General features: G+C 41.9%; 1 protein-coding gene across 8 annotated transcripts in view; it reads left to right on the top strand.

The window, feature by feature from the left end:
• Nucleotides 1–1965: 1965 nt before the first annotated feature.
• pcbp3 (poly(rC) binding protein 3) overlaps nucleotides 1966–22176 on the top strand; it is a 90441-nt gene continuing 70230 nt past the window's right edge. For 7 of the 8 annotated variants that reach the window (XM_054746448.2, XM_054746447.2, XM_054746450.2 and 4 more), the window contains exon 1: nucleotides 1966–2104. The gene's annotated coding sequence lies outside the window, so the exon portion shown is untranslated. The remainder of the gene's footprint in view (nucleotides 2105–22176) is intronic. The other variant, XM_054746445.2, reaches the window with a different exon arrangement.

Below are 22176 nucleotides of genomic sequence, written 5' to 3'. Positions count from 1 at the left end.
ATTAAATATAGACCGAGCCTGTTGGCGTATGAACTTCTATCGATTATATTAATATCCTAGATGTTTATACATGATAGAAGCTTCATTTGCTAACTTGTTTGATCTTCTTCAGAATCTAACAAAGCTGATAGCAAACAGCGTTAGTTCTAGAATGTAGTTTAACCACGCTACACAGGTATGTGGTGTTTGAACCAGGCAGAAGCATAAAGCGTTGACACAAGGCAGGAAGAATCATTGTCTTCATGTTAAGCCGGGCGTACACTGTGCGACTTTTTCACTCGTAGCACTGAGCTTCAGCTCAAACTGTACGACTTCCTCGCAGGACAGATCTCACGAGCCAGGCGCTCACACTGCACGACCCAGTTCTCGCATGCGACCTGACTGCTCACACTGCACGTCTGGTAGCAACACGTCGACCCTAAAAATGTGCTAAAAATAGCAGTTTTTACTCAACACGTCAGACTTTTTTGTCTTGTCTTGCCTGTTGTCCTTCGGGAGTGCTGCAGCAGGGCACACAGGGATTTATGGGGGTTGGATGAGGAAAACGAAATAAAGAAAGTAAATCTGTGTTTTGTGATCAGTTTAATTTGACATGAACACGACAAACACGCTTTCTTGACAATCTTTGTGAGTAAAAAAACGTGTAGAAACAAAAACGAACAGCGTGTGTTATTAGGGAAATAGCGAGCGGCCGGTGTTGATGCAGGATTGCGCGCGCATGCGCCGTGAGCGGTTCTGATACTTTTTGGGTCGCAGCTGCTCGCAGCGCCGCTTCAACAGTGCGATACCCTCACGAGGGACGAGCAAAATATTAAACACACCAGAAGTCCCTGCGACCTCACAACTGCTGATCGGCGGCTGGTCACGTGGTGTTAATCGCCTCTCGTAACCCCCTGTACACTACACGACCGCTCGGCGCAAAACTCGCCCCGATGTCGTGGATTCTCGCACGACTAGAAAATCGGCTCAAAAAAGTGAAAAAGTCGCACAGTGTACGCCCGGCTTTAGTGACACCAAATTCTGGCTCAACAGCTGAAATTCAGATGCATCAGATCCTGTGGGAATTCCTGTTCTTATCTGACAGGAGACACACCTGGTGTTGTCTTCTGCTGCGGGAGTCCATCTGGAGCCAAATGTTGTGCTTCTGCAGAGGAACCAGTGCCTATTGGAACCAGTCAGCTCTTACCTCAGAAAGACGTGTTCATCCACACAGCCTTCTGTGGACCCTGGAGATGGTTGTGGGAGAAAATCCAGGTAGAAGACCAACAGACACCAACAACCAATAACCATGCCACGTTCTTCTGCATCAAATCACTGCTTTGAGATAGGCTAACAAGCAACTGAACAAATGGATCAAATATCAAAGATGGTGTCTCCATCCTTTTCTAGATCTCGTATTCTACTCTCTGATTTGTTCATATGATCTCAGTTCTTCAAGTTTGCTTGTAGTAAATACATCCCCAGGTTTCTGCAACATGAAGTTTCTTGTTGGTTTTGTTAATCCCAGAGCACAAACATCTTGTTTTGCATCAGTCTGGTTTTAGTGGCATAGAGCTGGTTTTACTGGTCTAGAATCATTGGCAACTCTCTCTCTGTGTCCTTCAGAAGGGAAGCTCTTCTTCATTCTGTAATTATTCCAACTGCATATGAGCTATTGCACTTATTGGCCAGGGTGAGGGACCGGCTGCCGCTGCTCTTATTGGCTCATGGGTCACATCTTTGCCACCATCCATTGGCTGGCTAGCAGAGAGTGGGAGGGAAGTCCACTCTATCCTCCCCCCGTGGCAGAGCTTGTAAATGTAAAGAGTCTGTCTCTGCCTGTTCTCTGAGTGACTCTGGGTTTTGGCGTCTACCTCCAAGCGAGTGGGTCGGAGCGTGAGTGTTTATTGGAGGAAGAAGAGAGAAAGCGAGGGAGGGAGGGAGGGGCAAGTGGTGCTCACTATGCCCCTTTTAGCCTTCCCATCTCCCTGTCACTCCATCCTTCCACCCCTCTTCTGGACCACCCTCCAGCCCTGCTTTGAGCCCAAACCAAGACCCCCCAACCACCCCGGGACCCTTTGACTATCCCTACTTCTCCGTCCCACCAACAACAACTCCTGAGCAGGTACGTCTTTTTATAAAAGTACTTCCTTCTCTCCTTGTTCTTCTTGTTTTTGTTGTTTGTTTTCTCTTGTCTTTTTGCTTGTTCTTCATGCTTCATTCAAGTTCCCCCTGCAGCTCATTGGTCTTCCTCACTACAGCGACACACAGGGAGGAGATGCTATCAGTGAGGTCTCTGTTTGTTTTTGTTTGCTTTGATATCCTGATATCAACTTCCTCCTCCCTCCTCACTACAATCTCAGCATCTTCCCTTGCATCCCTACCCCGCAGCACTCAGAGCGTGCAGAATCAGTTTAAAATCTGACAAACGGACCAGAGCTGTTTGCTTTGAATCAGGACAAACACATTTTTCTGAAGTGTTTCCGTTGGTTGGCTATTTATAGGAGCTGGCATGCCGAGGCTCACGTGCTTTCGCTAGGCTACTTCCCTAACGCCGGGATGAAATGCAGGACTCCAGAGCACATGGCATTGCACAAGTGTAATGACTTCACAAGGCAGTGACTGGCTTGATTGAATCAGGAGAACGCTGATATTACCATGGCTCATAAAGCATTCCTGGCAACAGCAGGGAGGAGAAAAACTGCTTAGTTCTCCAGCCGCACATCCTGCACTCCACCAGGAAAGGGAAGTGCAGTGTGTGTGTGTGTGTGTGTGTGTGTGTGTGTTGTAGGAGACAGGGTTAATGCTGAAGTGCTTTAGACATCAATACGTCCAGCCAAGAGATTTTAAAGTCACTTTATCAACTCCAGACTGAGCATCACTGTCAACAACTGATGAAAAACGTTTCCTTTTTCTCTGAATATTAACAATAAAAGAGCAAATTATAGATTTTTTTTTGTTTTTTACTAAAACTTCATGTTTAAAATAAAAACTATAACTGTTTAATTTTGTTATAAAAATGTGAAAATTACTCATCAAAATATCCTAAAATGTTCACTTTTCGTGTCAAAGAAATCCAAATTTCACGTCTGAAAGATGAGGAGAAAGAAAAATTAGCATTTTTATTGTGTTTAGTCTGACTAACTAACCACATGGGCTGTTGCTGGAAGACTCTTTGATAATGATTTTTTTTTCTTTAATTGGGAAAAAGAAGAAGAAGAATTATTGATAAGCAGAAAATGTTTGAGGCTTATTTGAGTGAAAACACCTGAGAACATAAATATGTTTTAATGTTGTTTTTGGGATGCAGGTTCTGTTTACGATGGTTCAGACTGGATTATTCTAGTAAAACCCTCAAGTTTAAAACTGATATTTAACGGGAATGAGAAAGAGACGAAAACAAAACATCCCACAGAAAAACTACAGGTTCAGATGGACTAACAATAAAGATAAAGGCCTCTTCCAATCCTACTGGTAAGCAAAATATACCGAAATATCCCTAAAACAAGTAAACTAAAGTAAACTAATTACTGCAAAAAAAGTCTTTATAGTAAAAACATCTATTTCAGTTTTGTCATTTATTTTCATTTTATAGCTCATACATTTTAAGTCAAACTACATTTCAGTATTATAAAATGATTCTCTGAATCATTATGAATTTTTATGAAATGTTGATACGGTTTTTTACCTTTGAATAATATAAGATGGATTTCAATATAAAAGGACCAAAATGAGGACCATAAATTATAAATACGAGCCTAAAGTCCTGATTACTTTTAAAAGTCATGCATGTTATTGACGCAAGAATTTATGTTTGCATCCCATGTATGAATCATGTATTCATGCATGAACCAGTGAATGTTGTGTGTTTTTGACATTTGTATTGAAGAGGTCAGAGATCTTAATCACGGCTCCAGTTAGTGGAGTACAGATTATCTACAAGAATACAAACATTTGATTGTTTTATTAGCCTCCGGTGCATCTGCAGCTTATCTTCGTTCAGTATAAAATTATTTTTAAAGTAATTTCAGTGAAAGTCATCAAAGACAAGAGATTCTGTTTGTTTCTGTATAAAAACAGAATGAAAACTTGAAGAGGGAAATTCAAACTCACCATTAATAACTGGTTTTTATAAAACTATCATTTCCACACATTTTAATTGAGAATAATTAAACCTTTAAACAGTGTAACACATATTCAGTAGATGTAATCAGCTTCACTCTGAATCCAACACTCTGCAAGCTGGCAGCTGGCTCATTGTGCCGTGGCCCATTTGAGCCATTCCGGTTCTCCCGCCGGCCCGGCTCAGTGATCCAAATGTCCTGGGTAGAGGCTGGCTCTAAAACAGAACGGGACAATAACTGGCTGTAATGATGGTGGTTGTCACAGTGACGGAGAGAAAATAGTTTACTTGATTATAGAGAAAACAGTTTTCTACAGCAGATTCAGATCTGGACCCATAAAGCTTAAACGTCAACTTTACCCAGTGGCAGGGGCGGATTTAGGACTGAAGAAGATACGGGGCTTAACACACGCGCGCACGCGCACACATGTGACACGCACTAGTCAACATCACATATATATATATGTCTTGTACCACATAATTTTTAATCTGAAGCTACATATTAAGCATATTCAGGGCAGAGTATTGTTCCTGTTAGTGTTTAGTGTGAGATGATAGTAAATATTCCCGCTCTTTCTCCAACAACTTTACCTGATAGTAAGCTAACTTTAGGCAAACCAGCAGCACAACAAATATTTTCTAATAAGACTCACAAACCTGAGTCAGCACCAGTCTCATCAAAGCTGGGGTTCTGTCGCCGTACTTTTGGTCTAAAAAACGTCCTTATGTCCATCTTCACTCATGCGTTTCAGGCAGAGAGTGTAGAAGAAGCCGGCTGCTGAAGGGCTTCTTCTTCAGTGGTGGAGGCTCAGGCAGGCTGTATACAAACTACTGCCAGCTGCTCCCCCTCTGTTGGACTTTGGTACTGCATGTTACTTCCATGTTTTAGATCCGGGGCTTAACATGAAAGATCCGGGGCTTCAGCCCAAGTAGCCGGGCCTAACGCCGCCCCTGCCCAGTGGACACTAAAAACCCATTTTTAATGATTATTTCTGATTATAATCGGTTTTTCATGCAGGCTGAACATGAAAATAGTCTCCTACACCTATCTCCGGCATTCGCTTCTGATAGAAAATAGATCTCTTGTACTGATGAGGGCCTTCTAAGTCATTCTCTGGGGGAAAAAAAACTCTGGTGCGCCTGTTTGAGAACGTAGAAGTCACACCGGAGGAGGAAGGGACAAGGCACAGCAATATTTTCCCTGATATTTGGGCATTTTTCTTCTGATTGGATAACAGCAACACGACTTTACAAATTACTTTGTTTCTTCTGCAACTATTTTATCTCCACAAATAACACAAGCCTGAAGGAGTTCTGCTATGTGGTGGAGCTGCTAATGCTAACGGTTAGCTCCTACTAGCTGAGACATTCTCTGCTGTTTCCTGGACGCTAAACCAACCACAGCCTTCCCCTCCATGAGCCAAGATGGGTGAGTCCATGAATGTTAAGTGACAGTGTGACGCAGATCTGTCAGGATTTTGAAATACTAGAATTTCACCGTCTGTTTTCATAATCTAATCCAAAAAAATAGCTAGAAAACAATTTTCATGTTCAGGCTGGCTGCATGAAAAACTCAGAGTGACTGATTAAAAACAGAAATAATGTTTTTCAATGAAGCTGATCTTAAATTAACGTAAAATTAAAACATTTTATGTATTAAATACACATCAGAATCACACAAAGATACAACAAAATTAAAATTTCTCCCATTTTGTGAGATAATCATCTCTATGACACACATTGACCTCAACAGTGATAGATCTTTTTGTTTTTATTTTTATTTTTTACTCCTCTGTCACACATGTTTGATGTTTAAGCTCCTTTCTTTCATCGGACGGTGCTGTAAAGTTAAATAACAATCTATCCTGCATCATAAATCACAACAGAATACAAGGGTTGGAGGCGTGAGGCATTACTGAAATTGCACATGGCATCTCCCAGCAGTTGAAGCCATCAGAGAGAATTATGTTTGTGAAACATGAGGAGCTTTCTGTGTCTATGTGAAGCCATGGGCTGATGTAACTGAAACTGCTGAAGGTTTTAGAGATCAATCAGAAACAATGGAGGATAAATGGAAGAGGCTGAGGTTAGGAAGCAAATATGGTGCAGTAACGGAGCTTTAGCCATCCCTGCTGCTCTGCTAGCATCGCTCTGGAGGGTGAGGAATGGTCGTAAAAAGGTGGTCCGCTCTAACCCCAGTGCTATTCTTAAACCTGCTAATACCGAGGTGGAAGGGTGAAAGTGGCTAAGGTTGGGGTTGAAAGGCAGTTTAAGCGGTGAAGTGACAAAAAAATTGTGTTGTTGGCCCGGATTTCAGAGAGATTAAAGGGCATGGCCGTACGCACGGTGGAACTTTACGCTGTTTATTGAGCTCCAATCTCCAGATGAATCTGAAATCCACTCTGTGCATCAGAAGGTTTCATACCCAAAGTCTCTGTGTCCATCTCCAAAACGTTCACATGTACAATCGGCATCTTCAAAGAAAAAGACCCACGTATTCTTCCAATGGCAAAAAGTAGTTCTGTTAAAATACAAAAGGGACACGTCTAGTAAGCATCAATGAAAATTAGGCTAAAATTGTGTGAAAATGTTATAAGCCTGGGCATTTATGAACTCCATACTCGAGCCAACTGAAGAGCTCATGTCTTCTTTACAGGACACAACAACGACCAATAAAAAGTGTTATTAAATTTGTATCAATGTGTGGAGGTTCCTCCAGCCATTTCTCAGTGTTGGTATTATTTAAATATGTTTCCACACGCTGGTTTATTATTTCCTTTTGCTGCAATATTTTAAGATGTTTACTAATGGGTGCACACATTTAGTCATTTATCTTATACATAGTTAATTTGATCATTAACTATTTTCATTTGTATTCTGCTGAGATTGGATGAACTGGCAGCAGTGGCGGCTAGTAAAAAATATTTTTGGTGGGGCTGTGCTATTTTTTATTTTTAAACAAACTTGTGCTTTCTGAGCTTTGTGCACAACTCCACTATTTCCTGAATTAAGCACAGCTCTTTTATTTCCTGTCTTACATCATTGGACAAACTGATTAATCCAGGTGTGTCTGACTATTGGCACGCTGCCTTGCAGACCAAGGTTAAAAAATACTGCATTAAATTGCACATAAAATAACACGACCATAAATGGTAAATAGGCAATGCAAGAGGCAAGTAACAAAAACATTTTGTTTAATTTCAACATTTGAGTGAACACCAAAAATTATGAGCAGGTCACTGTTACAGTAATGGTAGTAAACACTACTTAGACAAAATGCCAGAAATTTACACTGTTAGGACTTATGGAAAGTGGAAACACTTTCATAGGAAATAATGTCATCAGTATCCTCTCACAAATGTCATATTTCCCACTTTTTGGGACAATAAAACATTTCTGGTTCTCAATGAGATGTTTTTACTTCAAATGTAAAACATCTGATTGAGAATCAGAAATGTTTTATTGTCCCAAAAGCTGGGAAATTTGTTTGCTGCAGCAGAAGTGTAACAAGTAAAATGGAATCAGATTGATGTATGTACACATTTACTTGAAATACACATTTACATGATTAAATATGTATAATATGTGTGTTGAAATGAGTTTTTACAGTTATTGCACATTAAACATGTTATTGAACAAATGTCCCGGTTTGTGGGACAACCAAGGATTTCTGATTCTGATTGTCTTGTTTACAGAAATGTAATGTACAGCTTACCTCTGCACCCAGCTGCTGTTCTCCCTGTCCAAACGTCCTCCGTTTCTTTGTTGGCTGCTGCACTGATGCGCTGCATTCCTCAGTCAGAGAATGAATGGAGTCCCCAATGAGACACAAGTTCCACATCCACCTTCTGTGGATCCTAGCCGTTTTGAATAACAAACACAGAAAGCAAAATAACGCATTAGCGTGATTGCATCCAGCTAGCCAAGCCTTCCTGGTGTACCAATTTCGGGAGAAGCCTCGTGTGTACAGTTTACCTCTCTCCTTGTCCTGCTGGCTTATCTTTACGTCGGGCTGATCTGGTCCAAGCTCTTTGACATTAAGTTTTTCCACCATAGCTCTCCTCTCGAACGGATACTGGAGAAGAGACCGAACTGAATTCAGTGGCTGCTGAGATCCGGTATCCATGCTGCTGGTTGTAGGCGCACTGGCATCCATTACGTCTGCGTCACGACCGTCACGAGTCACGACCAAAAACGTGCTGGAGTCGAGACTCTCCGAGTTCTACCGAACACCAACGAAAGCCTTGGCGGTAGCTCCATCGCCCATCACGCTTCTGAAACGTTCTGAAACAACGTTGATGCTGATTGGATACATTCCCATTCCTACCCTTTGATTTTCTTGTCAGTAATTGGACAACTGGTCCCGTCTTGTTTGGGCGATTGAAAAACAGCACACAGCCTCCACCGCTCGGCAGAGATCGGCAGAGCTCGGCAGAGACCAATATAGATATATATATATGTGATTTATTTTTGTTACAAAACACACAATTAACTTAGAAAATGTGATTATTGTTAATTTTATTTATTTATTTTTTTAAATAAAAATTAAAAACACTGGGGAAACTGGGAGGGCGGCGCCCTATCGCCCTCTACTGGCCAGCTGCCACTGACTGGCAGAGAGAGAGGACACTTCCAGTGTAACTCCAGGCAGGAAGTGGAACATTCCATCTGGCTGCTGGAAGCAGGGGACTTGATCATGAAGAAACCAGAAACCAGAAATTCTGAAGCTCTAATTGAGTTTACCAGATTTTGTTAGGAGGTATTAGTTTAACTTTTTTGTGGTAGTTATACTTTGTTGACATAGTTTTCTAGGTTTATTTACTGTTTGTCTTTGTGTTTCCCCTGTCTCTCCCCTCCTCGTTGTCTGTAGGCTAGCCTTTGTGTATAAATTCCCCTGCGCGTCTCAGCTTTGGGACCAGTCTTGTTTGTTACTTTTAGTTACGGTTTTTTTCGTGGCCATTTTTCCCTTTGGGCCTGTTTTTGTCTTGATTTTTGTTAATTATTTATGGAAATAAATTGAGAATATATTCGTTTTATACCGTTGTCCTGGAGTTTTACTGCTCCCTGACAATCAAGGTTTCAGAAAGGTAGCCAGTTTCTAACCACCTGTAGAACTTTTTGATTGTAGAAAAAAAATCCATTAGTTGGTAGAAACCACTTGAAGATAACTGGGAAGAGTGAGTAAAATGCCCCTTTTTGCTATAATACAGTATAGTCCCCAATACAGATTACTCTGTATTTGTGAAGAAAGGATCAAGGCAACTATAAAAGTTCAACAGCATCAGGACCATCTCCCAAAGTCAAACCAGCTGTGGTTTCTCCCTCAGCTCTGCTGTCAGGGATTAGGCTCACCTGTTCATCAGAAATCAGCTCACCTGTGACTGATTTGTAGTCGTTGCTCTCAGTATATAATGTGTCCTGGTTAAAGCTCCCATTTTCAGGTCTAGCTACCTGTTAACCCTCTGGAGGCAGGTGTTGCAGATTTGCAACTGTTAAAACCTACCTATCTGGTTACTCCACATTTCATGAGCATTTTTTTTAACTCAGAAGTACCCTGAAGGACTTAGTTGTTCGTCCTTTTATCAAAACTTATTTTGAGCCTGAGAGGGTCAAACTGTGTCTATTCTTGTTAGTTTAGCCTGGGTCCTTGCATTCAGTTTACCTATTAAACTCTGAGTTTGCTCCCTGCCTTCTGCAGTTTTCACCTGCTCCTTGGGTCCAGTGACAAACTTAATGACACAGCAAGCAATACACTTAATACAGTTAACTAATTGACTGGATATTCAAGTATTTTTCAATTCAAGTTTATTTATATAGCGCCAAATCACGACAAGAGTCGTCTCAAGGCACTTCACATAGTTAGCTTTTCTCAGTCGCGTTTCTCAGAACACTATTAACATTTGCACAGCAGTTAGTGCATTTCTCAAAACAATTAGTGCAAACTGCAAAACCTAGTGGATAGCCTGCAAAAGCACGTCACATGCTCAAAATTGATCATCCATTGCTCAAAAGCAAGTATTCATGTCAATGAAACCGTCAGCACCATCAAAATGAAAACTCTTGACACCATCTTTATGAACAAGATAGTCAAATGGCTTTGTCATGATTTCACTGTGACAGTTTATAATTTCAGTGTTTTCCATTGCAAGAATATTTGGTGACACCTGAAAATGTTCAAGACAGCACTTTGCCCTACTTGTACAGCCATTTGAAATGTGCAGTAAAGTTACTGTAGATCTTATGGGAGTAACTGAGACACTGAATACGTACGTTTTACATTTTTACTGTATAGAAGTGTTTGTAATTCTACAGCTTTGTGCAAAAGAAAAATATGCTAGTCACTTGTTTACTGTAGAATACATGTAAACATAAATTCACCCTTTTGGTAGAGCTGTGCACAGATGTGAACAATATACAGTACATGTAACAGTACATACAGTATTGCACAGTACTGTAACATACAGGTACAGTAAATCATTCTGGCACATCCAGACTTTCCTGCCCGACTGGCCACATATTTTCATCTACATCACAACGGACGTCATCCCTCGCAATGCAGCAAAAATATCTCCTGGAGTGGCGAATCCGTCCTCTGCAGGACTCTGCTGTGATGTTGTCACATGCAGCATCCATGGCTGCTAGCAGGCCCATTTGCTCATGTGGATGCCGGTCATAAACTTTCCACCTCCAGACAGAGAAAAACTCCTCTATTGGATTAAGGAATGGGGAATATGGAGGGAGATATTCAACCAGCATTCTTTCATGTGCTGCAAACCACTCTCTGACCAGATGGGAGTGGTGAAAACGGACATTATCCCAGACAACAACATACTTGCTGAGTTGGCCTCCACCCCTCTCATTCTCAGGGACTAGGTGCCTGTAAAGAGTGTCTAAAATGTCAGGAGATGTTGGGTATTGTATGGACAAGGAAGGGGGATATGGGTGAGGATGCCGTTGTCTGAGATGGCTGCACACATGGTAACATTCCCTCCACGCTGACCAGGGACCTCAGTGGTTGCTCTCTGTCCAATGCGATTTCTTCCACGCCTTCTGCCTTTGGCCAGATTGAAACCTGCCTCATCGACATATATGAATGTGTGCAGTGGTTCCCTGGCTTCCAGCTCCAGTACACACTTGAGAGAGAGACAGAAATGCAATTTCACAATCGTCCTGTGTACAGTAACAAACAGTAATGCATGCATTTGGTAAAACACATTGTAGAGTATGTTTTGTAGAATTGCTAGTGTACTGCATGAAACTACAAAGTACTGTAAAGCAGTTTACAGTGCTGAACATAGAAGACCTGCTTTACCTGCACATACTGGTGACGGATCTCCTTCACCCTTTCACAGTTTCGTTCGAATGACACTTTATACAATTGCTTCATGCGGATTTCATTTTTTTAAGAACTCTGTCGATTGTTGAAATTGAAACTGATTCAATATTGCCAAATACCGTGTTATTCTCTATGACAGCGCTTTGTATTTCTCTCAACTTTATTGCATTGTTTGCAATGACCATTGCACAAATGGCTTCCTCTTGCTGTGGGGTAAAACGGGGCCCTCTTCCACCTCCGCAAGGTTGTCTTTCAATCCTATGTAGAGCAGAGTAAAATTACAGTAAAATTACAAATACAGTACAGTAACATGAGATATGTATGAGATGGTACAGTACAGCAAATAACTGTATGCATATCTGTTTTCCCTACGGAATGTTTGAATGATTGAACTGACAGTAGTTCTTCCAATATTGGGTTGCACCCTTCGACCAGCCTCCTCCATGGTGAGGCCGTGATTGACAACATGGTCCACAACTGTAGCCCTAATTTCATTAGGAATGTGCCTATATCTGCCTCTTCTCCCTCTTCCCCTTCCTCTTCCTCCCTGCATCTTCACCCCTCTTCCACGATGCTGACCTTCCATTTTGTGTCACAGAAGTGTAGAAATGGTACACACTAGCTCCTGCTCAGTTCATATATGCTTGCCAATTGAGGATTCACCTCCCCATGAGTGACAGCCGAAATTCACCTGTGATCAATTGTTCAATTTAGGAGACATTTCCAGGAAAAAATGGTAAAGAAAGATATAGAGTTTGCTTGACAGATGACTACATTTTGAAATTTGATAACTACTTCAACAATTTTGTGTGTAATGACTCAAGTAATGAAAGTAAGACTATTAGTTTTATTGAGAACGACTATTCAGCATCCATAAGTATAATTAATTTTGACTGACATGACATAAGCAAATGGAAATGTCAAAACAGCAGAGAAATGTATGAAAGCAACTGATGCATGTCCAACATAATTTGCAGTTTGTTCAGAGAAAGGAGAAATTGCTACTATCATGTGCACAAATGACTAATAGTTATGAGAATTTTAATTCTGATCTGAGAAACGCACCAAAGCGACTGAGAAAAACTGTAACATTCCAACACAGGTCAGTTCATTAAGCCAATCAGGAAAAGTTTCCTATATAAGGAACCCAGCAAATTGCATACTAAGCATTCAATATCAAGGAAAGTAAAATGTTATTATCCAGAGAGGGAGAATGTTTAAGTATTTAGCAACAGTGTTCAAGTCGATGGCCCCCTCCATGAGGCCACCACAGCTCAGCAGAACATCGTTGTAGCTTCTTCTGGGGAGAAAAACACTTAGACAAAAAAATTAAGTTAACAGCTGAAATAACAAGAAATAATACAGTTAAAGAGCAGATTGTAGAAGAAAGTAGTAGAGTGTGGAAAGTAGTCAGTGTGTCCTCCAGCAGTCTAAGCCTATAGCAGCATAACTACAGAGATAACTCTGGATAACCTATCCTATTTAGATGGAGGCATGTTGGAGTCAGGGCAAGGGAGAGCCGTCTTTACCGACTGTACACTCCACCTCCCTCTACTCCCCCACTTGTCCAGATTTAGGCTAACATCAGATTTTAACCATAGGCCCTATCAAATAAAAATGTTTTAAGCCTATTCTTAAAAGTAGACAAGGTGTCTGCCTCACGGACTAAGGCTGGGAGCTGGTTCCACAGGAGAGGAGCCTGATAACTAAAAGATCTGCCTCCCATCCTAATTTTAGATATTCTTGGAACCACCAGTAGACCTGCAGTCTGAGAGCGAAGTGTTCGGTTAGGAACATATGGAACAATCAGATCACTGATGTATGATGGAGCTTGATTATTAAGAGCTTTATATGTGAGAAGAAGGATCTTAAAATCTACTCTGAATTTAACAGGTAGCCAATGTAGGGAAGCTAAGACAGGAGAGATATGATCTCTCTTTTTAATTCTCATCAGAACTCTAGCTGCAGCATTTTGGACAAGCTGAAGACTTTTAACTACATTCTGTGGACTTCCTGAGAGTAATGGATTACAGTAATCCAGTCTTGATGTAATAAATGCATGAACTAGTTTTTACACCAAGGTTCCTTACTTTGTTCTCGGAGATTAATGCCATTCAGGTCAGGTGATTGACTAAGCAATTGCCTTTTCTGAATTTCAGGTCCAAATATGAGAACTTCAGTCATGTCTTGATTTAAAAGTAAAAAGTTTTGAGTCATCCAATTTTTTATGTATTCAAGACAAGCCTGTAATCTAACTAACCAATTAGGTTAATCAGGGTTAATGGATATGTATCAAGGACTCTTCCTGCTGTAAAATAAAGCAGCTTTGTACTCACATCCAAGTTTAGATATACCCAAGTTGTTGAAACAGGACAGCTACTTCTCTCTAGAAGCAACCAGGGATACATTTTTGCTTTAGGTATTAAACTGCAGAGGAGTCAGAAAAGGGTAAAATGCCTTTTCGGGGTCAAGGACGAGGTCCTGCCTCAAGTGGAGGAGTTTAAGTTTCTCAGAGTCTTGTTCATGCATGAGGGCAAGATGGAGATCTGTAGGCAGATTGGTGCGTTCATTGTACTTTTCTGTTGTGAAGAGAAAGCTGAGCTGATGGACAAAGCTCTCAATTCATCGGTCAGTCTACGTTTCAGCCCTCACCTATAGTCTCAAGCAGGGCCGCAGATAGGATTTTCAAACTGGGGGGGACAAAGTTCCAATGTACCCTCCCCCAAACACACGCGCACACACACACACACACACACTCACACTCACACTCACATTCACACTCTCTCTCACACACACACACACACACACACGCGCATGCACGTACACATACACAAACTATTGCAAGCGCCGTAACTAGAGCTCAGTCAGTTTGTGTAATTTCATCCATGGTTTACGTAAAAACTAACTTTTATATACGTGTTTGAAGCCGTTATGCAGCGGAACGCTGGCAACAAAGCTCTGCCTGATCAACACTATAAATGATAAATGATCCACACTTGTATAGCGCCTCTCAGAGTAAGGACTCCAAAGTGCTTTACACACCAGTGAATCATTCATCCATTCACACACTGATGGTGATGAGCTACGATGTAGCCACAGCTGCCCTGGGGTGCACTGACAGAGGCGCCCCATTATTTAATTCAGTCATTTGTTATTCTCCCAATCAAGTACTAACCAAAACCTCATGCTTTATGCAAAACATGAAATGATTTTCAGCATACCGATCTTTACAGAAAACATAAAAGCCCTAAAAAAGCTGCACATAAAATATAATAAGAAACAAAATTCACTTATCACTTAGAGCAGTAGTTCCCAAACCTTTCAGCCAACAGACGTTCCTTCGTATTTTTACGTTATTTGTACATTTTCATTATATTTGGAAAGTTTTTATTTATATATAAATATATGAATCTCTTTCTAAACTTTACATTTTACTTTTTTTCATGATTATGTGGCACACTTGACTTCCATATATAACGCATATATGCCTCTATTTTACGGCTTTTTTTTTACATTGTTGCTACGTCTGTCACGTTAGCGGTGTTTTACCATCATTTCTACATCCATCACGTCCCAGAGAAGGTTAAACCAACATCAAACCCAACGTCTGGAGCTTGTAAACTCCACACACCTCTCGTGCAGCACCAGCTGTCTGATGCTGCAGCAGCGTCCATCTTCCCGGCTGGATGAGTGAATTTCTTCATCAGAGTCAATAATCTGTTTCATAATCAGTCAGTCATGACCACACAAAGTGATCAGTCAACAAAGACCAGACCTGCCAGCAATTATACGTTTTATCCATCGACATATAAATATGGTTTTATCTAATATTTACGCTCTTCATGCTGCACTCGTCTCCTCCTCTCCCCGACTGGGAGCCTCTCGGCGGGAGGCCATTTTAAAACTCTAAAAACTCCCAAACTTTGCTCAGCCTGAAGGTTCCACATCTCCACTATCTTCTGGTGTAAAGTAGTAACTTCATGAGGGATCATGTTTGTAGATGAGACTAGTTAAAGTCAGCAATGAGGCTTTGGCACTTATAACGAGTAAGTCCCAACACTGACAACAACAACGTACTGAAACTAGAACCAACATGCATAAACAGACAGATCGGTCCCGCCTACTTACACTGTTGGTCTTTTTTAAATACGCAGTCATCGTTGCCTTTTTCACTTCATCCTGCATCCTAGCAGCAACCACTTGGCGCCTCTGGAGTCGGTGTTTGTTTACGTCATGCTGCATTCAATGTAATTGGAAAACGGAGCTTCAAGCGCTTAACCTCTGATTTTGTTTTCTTTCTGGCCTTAGTGCGGGGGACGGATCGGGGTCGATCTGAATCTGGGGGGGACAGATCCCCCCTGTCCCCCACCCTATCTGCGCGCCTGGTCTCAAGCTTTGGGGAGTGACTGAAGGCACAAGATCGCAGATACAAGCAGCCAAAATGAGTTCTCTCCACAGGGTGTCTAGGCTCTCCCTTAGAGATAGGTCAATTGGGAGGGGCTCAGAGTAGATCTGCTACTTCTCCACATCAAGAGGAGCCAGTTCAGGTGGCTAGGACATCTGGCTAGGATGCCTGTTGGGCACCTCCCTTGTCAGTTAATCAATCAGTCAATCAATCAATCAATCAATCAATGCTTTTTTTTTTAAATAAAGCACCTTCCACAGCCCTCTACGGGAGCCCAAGGTGCTGGACACAGCATATAAGCAAACTAGAATGCAGTACAATGAATAAAAATATTACAGAAACATGATAAAGTAATTAAAACATGGATTCAGAATGATGACTGACCTATCCCAGCAAAAACATGATAAAACACAGAATTAAAACAAGAATAAAACACAAAGAAGAGGGAACACACCCGAGGGCCAATATCAAACATGATCAGGGAATGCTAAACGAAAAAATTGAGTTTTAAGACGGCTCTTAAAAATCGGCTATGGAGACAACCTAATTGAGAGTGGCAGCTTGTTCCAGAGTGAGGGAGCAAAAACTGAAAAAGCGCGGCCCCCATGAGTGCAAAACCTAGTACAAGGGACAGCGAGCAGGCCCTGATGAACCCTTGTGACATTTTCAGGCATGTCAAACCAGGACAAGGGAAAGCCCAGGACACACTAGAGGGATTATGTTTCTCATCCAGCCTTGGGATTCCCCTGGAGGAGCTGGCCCAAGTGGCTGGGGAGAGGGAAGTCTGGGCCTCTCTGCTTAGACTCTGCAACTCGATCCCAGATAAGCAAATATGAATATGGATGGATGGATGGACTGCTGAGGAGTATAGTAATTTTCTCTGGTGATAAGCTGTCGGTAGGAGAAAAGGTGAACACTCCCATCAGTTCTGTGTCCTGCCAACAGTGAAGCATCCAGTGACCATTAAATTATTTGGGTGATTCTCAGCAAAAGAGAAAGAACTCCCATTTTAGTCTCAAAATACAGCCATAAAAAGAATGGTTACTTAAACATCCTCCAGGTGGAACTCCTGTCGCCCATCCATGGATGGATGAATGACTTTTTCATCATGATGAGGCTGAAAATGTTGGTCTACATCTTAGAAACATGAGATTTTCTTTCTTTTTTATTTTAATTTTCACCGTGTTCTGTTCGGCTGTGAGGCAATCAGAATGGATGTCTGCATGCCAAAGACGAGCTTTACAGAAAAAAAGTAACACAAAAATACAACAAGACCAAAATATCACTGTGCCAACAACATGAGGGTATATAAAAGTAACAATTTTTGCTGAGAAACACATGGTATTAATTCACAGTGCATTTAGTCAATTAATTTTATGAAACGGAATGATCTGAAGACAGAGATTTTAGTTTTTGGCAGTGGAGACCTGTTAAAGGGTGCAGTGAGCCCACTTGGTTCCTTTTCGGATTTTGTAAAGCCTCATGTGGAAAAATCTGGGGTTTTTATGGATGGTTTGTTTAAATTGGACAGACAGATAAGTGCAGTGGTCCACTCCAGTTTGTATCACTTAAGGCAACTTGCAAATGTTAAGTGTTATTTGCCGGTAGCTGTCTTTGAACGTGTTATTCATCTCTTTGTCTCCTGCCGACTAGACTACTGCAATTCCCTGTATTACGGATTAGGGCATTCCTCCTTAAACTGCTTGCAACTGGTTCAAAGTGCAGCAGCCCGCCTCTTTAACAAGTACAAGGAAGCATGACCATATCTCTCCAGTGCTTGCTTCCCTTCACTGGCTGCCAGTGCATGGAAAGATTCAGTTTAAATTGTTGCTTTTTTATTATTCTTTTATAAATCACTTTATGGTCTTGCCCCTCCTTATATAGATGATTTATTGTCAACCTACACTCCTGCCAGGAGTTTGCGGTCGGGCTCACAGTTTTTATTGTCAGTTCCAAAGGCTTGCCTAAAGACGAGAGGAGATAAGGCATTTTCTGTAGCTGGCCCTATACTCTGGAACAGCCTTCCTCTGCAGATCAGGACCTCTCAAAATTTGGATGTATTTAATTGCTTAAAACTCATTTCTTAAACCTGGCTTTTATGTAGGATGATTTCATTTTTTTGTCATTGTCATTCTTTCAGATTTTTATTGATTTTATAATTGCGTGATGTAATGTTGTTTTTATCCTAACTTGCTGATTATTATGGTTTTATGGTTTGAGTTACACTGTCTTACTATGTTATCTTGTGTGTTTGTACAGCACTTTGGGTTGCAGAAGCAATAATAAGTGTGATTTAGAAATAAACGTGACCATGACCTTGACCTAGTGCGAAACCACAGCCACCACAAAGGTGACGTCATTAGATTTTCTGCGTTGAAAAATAATGTGGGCTTTATTTAAATTTCATTTGTTTTGAAATGGGAACACACCTTTGCTATTAGAACTCCTGATGTTAGCTGTAGCTTAGTTTAAATCAGGTGACATTAATAATTCAGAAACCTGTTCAGGATTGTCTAGCTTTTGCTGCTGCACTTGGTGTCTCCCAATTAGGGGGGCGTTTGGACTCAAAGGGTTAAATCCTCACGTAAACCTGCCAGTGTTGAGTATTGGATTATTTACTGGAGACAGCAGTAGCTCAGGAGATAGAGCCAGTTGTTCAGTGATTGGAAGGTTGCTGATTGGATCCTAGTTCCAACCAAAGAATCTTGCTGTTGTGTCCTTGGGCAAGACACTTAACCCACCTTGCCTGTTGGTGGTGGTTGGAGGGACCGGTGACGTCAGTGTTCGGCTGGCCTCGCCTCTCAGTGTTCCCCAGGGCAGCTGTGGCTACATCCCCACCAGTGTGTGAATGGCTGTGTGAATGGGTGGATGGCTCATTGCGCCGTGAAGTGTGTTGGGTGGTGTGTGTGTGTGTGTGTGTGTGTGTGTGTGTGTGTGTGTGGGTGGGTGGGGTGGTGTGGGGGGTGGGGTGGGGGGGGGGGTACCCTAAAGCTTGGTTTATGCTTGACGCATTCACTTTCCGCTTGGTGATGTGGCCCGCGGCTGGAACGCGCTTCACAACTCGCAGCGTTTATGGTTTGTGCGGCTCGTCTCTGCGGTGAGCCAATATTCTCCCAAACTGTAGGGGGCAGCATGGAGCTCTACGGCATGCACCCAACACTACACCATAGTAGAAGTAGAAATTACTGTTTACAACATGGCATTCCAGCATTTTTAACAGCGTCCTCGTCTTTTCCGACAGTGCGAGCTATTTCTCTCCAAGAATTATTAACAACATGTTGATCACGGTGATCTCTGAGAGCTGAATCATACAAATGATCACAACACGCCCTATAGGTTAAAAAAAAATAAAAAATTGTAAGTCGCTTTGGGTAAAAGCGTCGGCTAAGCACATAAACATAAACAAATGTCTTTATTTAAGAACCCCTGCCATACTAGTTCTTGCCGGTCCGCCATGTTTTTCCGCGTCCGACCGTCCGCGTGGTTAGAAAATTTCCTAGGTGCGCGTTGCGGAAATTTTGGGCCGTGCGGAGGAGCGGTAGAGGGGCGTGGTTGTTAAAATGACGCAAAATGACGCTACTTTTCCGCGTGGAGCCGTGCGGACGCGTCAAGCATAAACCAACCTTAAGAAGACGCTGAACAAATACAAACCATTTACCATTTACCTGGTCAAAGTACTTCTTTTATCTACATAGGTTTGACCTCTAAATTCAGCCCACCGGTGAATAGGAAGCGGTACGTCATTGAGCATAAATGAACTGCAGCTTTTTTTAATCCACTATTGTCACAGTTCCTCTGAGGTGACCAAGACAGCATGATGGATGAGGAAGTCTCATGCTGCCCTTCAGACCTATGAAGGATAAGCTTGGCATGCACTAAATTATTTATTTGCGTGGTTTGATTCTATTTAATATTAGCTTTAAATGTAATCGTTTTGGGAAGAATCTCCATGTCTGCAATTAATTCTCATATTGTCAAAATGTATTATAAAGTCTGGACTTCAATTATTTTTGGAGGCATTTGTTTTTCCTGAACACCAAATCCGATTGACTGTGAAATCTGGGGCTGTGATACGCCCCATGGGGAAAAAATCGTAAAGAAAGAATTTGCCTTCAAAGTAAAAGCCACAAGAGTGTGTAAAGCTTGTGTTTGTTAATGTCAGGGAAAAGTGTAACAGATACTCCAAAGCTCCTCTCTTAGTGCAGGCTCTTGGCACTCACAGCTGCCTCTCAGCGTTTTTGCTTGATTAAAAAGCACCCAGGAGTTAGTGAGCGCGTGGTAGGTGTGAGCGCACAACCTGACAGCTTAGCATACTGATTATTCAAGCCTCTTAGGCTAAGCCACAGAATTCGAGTGATGAGCGTCAGCTCCCTCTCTCTCCATCACACGTTCCTCACGTCTCTATGTTTTGATTGTTAATGTGAAAGAATGGAAAGCCAATCCCAGCATGTGGGATGCAAACCTGTTGCCTTGGTTGGGATAGGGTTAGAAGATCAGAGGTTCAGGGTTAGGATTTACATGCAGTGTTATTATTGTGTTAACATGTAAATGATGTCCCCTCGTGAACCGTATGCATTGCACTGGCAACAGGTCACAGTTTCTGCTGATCTCACTCAGTTCAGACTCAACAATTTGGTTTTCCTGTCAGTCATTTATATCTAAAATCCATCAGAGACAAAAGAAAACAAAGAAAAGACTTGAAAACATTAGAAACATGTTGGGATGGTTGTGCTAGAGTCAGCTGCTACTTGCTGTGTGTGATCTTGCCTCTTGGCGAGGCTATGTCCGGTGCCGCCAAGCCCCACCTGACCAACAGATTGGTCCCAGCAGGACACTGAGTTTGGGACAGACCCTCTATGCTCAGTTCTGCTAATATTGAGTTTGTCTACTTAATAATCACAGTAAATACTCTAAAAGTAACACCACACTAAATGAATAGTTCAGAAAGGTCTTCATTTTCTGGGGAAGGTTTAATTAATTTACATTACTGTTAGTTATGTGTGTGCACTCTTGATATGTTGTTGTTGGAAGCGTCTTAATGGACAAATATGAATGAAACCCTCAGAAATGAACCACTGAGTGAACATCTACATCTGATGAACATTTTAAAAGCATGTTGATTTGAGGTGGCCATCCCAGCTAATCAACATTTGGGCTCTCATTACGACACATTACAACTCAATTTTAGAGGCATTAAGATATTAAGCTTCGATGTGGGCTTGTAGCTGAGACAAACACACCTGATAGTTTTTTTTCCCCCAGAGCACGACACACAAGGCCTTCATTCCTACTAAAGACCACTTTAAATAAGTTTAATGATCCTTTTGCGGCAAGAACACCATGCACAGCAGTTAGCTCTGGATCTGTCATGACGAACATACATTTTGTGTGCATCTTACAAGATTTCCATGTGTAGACATGCTGGTTTGGTAGATCTCTCAGTATGTCACCAGCTTAGGTGAGGCCAAATAGCCAAACATCATGATATCATGGAGGTAACAGATTTTTGAGGGAAACCCAAACATCCCTTTGCCAGCGTCTCCTGGGACCTTGTGAGACCACAGAGGAAATGCATTTCCTCTGGAGAGCTCAGGGTCCCTACTCAGTGGGACATGCCTGCAAAACCTTTAGAGGGAACTAGCATCCAGATCTGATGTTTAAACCTCTTTAGCTGCTTCAGTGCAGAAGAGCAGAGGCTTTAATCCAAGTTTCTCTTGAATGGCAGGATTCCAGTCTTATCTCGACAATGAGTAAGATCATCTCTGTTCCTACTTTGTGATATCTCGTTTTTTTCAGTCCAGATCCAAATCTCGTAACCTTGTGTGAGAGCTGAAACGAAGATGGACCAATGGAGAACTTTCGGGTCAGATCTTTCTTCACTACACCATCCTACAGCAACGCCCTTAGTACTTCAGTTGCACTTGTTGGACCATCTCAGTCCAACCATCATGCAGAAATAATTTAGAAGACATTAACAAATATCGTGAACTTGTTACCATACGTTTTGATTCAGAAAAGGGGAGAATGCCTTCTCCGGGTCAGGGATGAGGTCCTGCCCCAAGTGGAGGAGTTTAAGTATCTCGGGGTCTTGTTCACGAGTGAGGGAAAACTGGAGCATGAGATGGACAGGCACATTGGTGTTGCATCTGCAGTGATGCAGGCATTGTACCGGTCTGTCGTAGTGAAGAGAGAGAGAGAGAGCCAGAAGGTGAAGCTCTCGATTAACTGGTCGATAGACGTTCCTACCCTCACCTATGGTCATGAGCTTTGGGGAGTGACCGTAAGAACAAGATCACGGATACAAGCGGCCAAAATGACTTTTCTCCACTGAGT

This window comes from Nothobranchius furzeri, chromosome 14 (genome assembly GCF_043380555.1).
Source record: "Nothobranchius furzeri strain GRZ-AD chromosome 14, NfurGRZ-RIMD1, whole genome shotgun sequence".
Classification (NCBI taxonomy): domain Eukaryota; kingdom Metazoa; phylum Chordata; class Actinopteri; order Cyprinodontiformes; family Nothobranchiidae; genus Nothobranchius; species Nothobranchius furzeri.
Note: the sequence above shows the minus strand (reverse complement) of the source record. Positions and strands in the feature narration are given on the sequence as shown.